At 46.8% G+C, this 2,500-nt stretch overlaps 1 protein-coding gene across 1 annotated transcript in view; it reads right to left on the minus strand.

The window, feature by feature from the left end:
* Positions 1-2,500, minus strand: part of cdkal1 (CDK5 regulatory subunit associated protein 1-like 1) — a 273,052-nt gene that overhangs the window by 227,326 nt on the left and 43,226 nt on the right. The gene's annotated exons all lie outside the window — the stretch shown is intronic.

Here is a 2,500-nt window from a genome sequence, read left to right on the forward strand (position 1 = left end):
TGCACACATGATCACACACATATACATAATCATATGTACAGCACACATTCATTGAGTATACGCAGAGAAAGGCTGACTACATTTGTGTATGGTAGGGCTGGGCTATATGGGAGAGCGTGGGTGTGTGGGTGTGTGCGTGTGTGTGTGTGTGTGTGTGTGTGTGTGACTAACACACACAGAGTGTGAGAAAAGCTGCTAAAAAACTTACTGGAAAAGCTGAGGAACCAAGGAAACAGAAACATCACTGACAGGAAGGCATCCTGAGTCAAAGTGTTTACGGGGTGTGTGTGTGTGTGTGTGTGTGTGTGTGTGAGAGCAATGTGTGAGAGCAAGGGAAGCATGATGCACAAGCACCAGCACATGCAAGCTATAGTTACACACACACACAAACAGGACGGAAGTGAGGAGTGAATCAGCCCCATTATTAAAGTGTCCACAACATCCAGCAGGGGCTCATGAACCCCTCGTTAACTTGACCAGAGGTAACCAGCAGTCGCACTGCTAGTGTCGTAAACTTGCTGGACTTCGCCACACCATGCCAGTGCATTCTGAGAAAGAGAACACTCAGATCCTGTGAGTCAACAGCCGAGCAAAAGACCCAGCACAATAGGAACACTACAGTATGGCTTTCATGTGCTCTTCCTGCACACACACAAACATACAATCCCACTCACATGCTCTTTCTCTCTCTATTTCATACACACACACACACAAACACACACTCTCTCTCTCTCTCTCTTACACACACACACTCACTCTCTCTCTCTCTTACACACACACTCTCTCTCTCTCTTTCTTACACACACACTATCTCTCTCTCTCTTACACACACACACTCTCTCTCTCTCTTACACACACATACTCTCTCACACACACACACACACACACACACACACACACTTTCCTGTCCCAGCGAAGATGAAGGTCAGCACAGTAAACTTTGGCAGCTTTAGGGAACAAGCAGTTCCTGCTGAGGAGGATCTTCCCTGGGAACATTAGTCAGATAACCCCAGCCCTGAACGCCACCAGGAGGAACATCAGCCCCTCAAAACATCCACTCATCTCTGAGCAAGGGGAATTTGCCCAAAATTCACCGAATTTGCACAACATCAGCCAGACATCACCAAATTTGCACAACAACAACAGCACAAGGTTGGTTTTCTGATCGCCCAGACAGCCACTAAATTCCACCCCACACACACCTCCACATTTGCAACCCAAAGTGCAAATTCAAAACAGCGCCCAAACCAAGAACACAGGCAATGTTATGGCAAAGCCAAAAATTCCCCATTTCCCCATTTCTGAGAACCACTGGAGGGAATCCAAGGGGTGGTGGAAAGTGCCCGGTGAGGACGTTACTCAACCCTGCAAGCCTGATGTGAAATTGATGTGAAACGTTTCCTCCGAGCAGGCATGTCTGCCAATGTGGCATCAGCTGTGTCCTCTGGCTGTAACACACAACTGGGCTGGTTTTCTTTCTCTTTTTCACACACACAGGACTGAGGAGTTGTGCTGGACTGTATGGACTGAGTGTTTCTAGAACAATCCTTCCAAAACTCTTTGGATAGGAGATAGGACTCTACGGTTAGACCCAAGGGGAAAAGGGTACGAGCCCGAGTCTTATAACATGACCCCCATTCCTCAACCACACACATTCATTTCTTTTCTCTGTTTCTCCCTCTCTCTCTCTTTCTCTCTGTCTCTCTCTCTCTCTCCCTCCCTCTCTCTCTCCCTCTCTCTCTCCCTCTCTCTCTCCCTCTCTCTCTCTCTCTCTCTCTCTCTCTCTCTCTCTCTCTCTCTCGTCAGCCATCATGACAAATGTTTCACACCGTGCTGACCTGGGTTCTCTGGTCTTACTGGACATCTCAATTTTCCCCTCAGTTAAACCCATCTGCAGGACACACGCCACACACCTCACAAGTCAGAGCTGGGTTATTATGCAAAGTCTCACATATGAAAACATGGCCCAGGGTCAAGCACACAGGAGGTGAGTCCTCCATCCCAACTGAATCACTGAATTCCAGCTCTCACACACAGGCATTTTACAGCAGGGAGACCAGAAGTGGTCACCAAAAGTGGTCAGACAAGTCGTCCCCTATTCTTATTTTGTGAACTTCATAAGGTGAGGTGAGGTGAATATCTAAAGAGGTTTGCTCCACTTATCAGTATAACTCTATGGAATTCTAAAACTTTGAAGCTCAATATCACAGAACTACTCAGAATGCAGATAGAACCTCATAATTCCAAGGGGATGAAGTGAAAACCCCAAACCTTCTTTGAGCTGGGAAGAAGACTAGGATCACAGGTCAGTGGAACAGTAAATGGGAAAATAACTAGCTTCCTTAATGAACCATCACACCTCAGTCCTGGGCACTGACTGACTAACCACAGAATTTAAAGCAAGGAAAACGTAAATGCCTGAAGCGATCAGGAATTTTCGAGGCAGTTGTACATAATTATCTATTTTCAAACCTTAAACGGCCCCGTCCATGCCTGAATT

This window comes from Alosa pseudoharengus, unplaced genomic scaffold (assembly GCF_046254945.1).
Source record: "Alosa pseudoharengus isolate Yale_2024_CS ecotype anadromous, Long Island Sound unplaced genomic scaffold, YU_APseudo_1.1 YU_APseudo_1.1_scf_12, whole genome shotgun sequence".
In the NCBI taxonomy this organism is placed as follows: Eukaryota; Metazoa; Chordata; class Actinopteri; order Clupeiformes; family Clupeidae; genus Alosa; species Alosa pseudoharengus.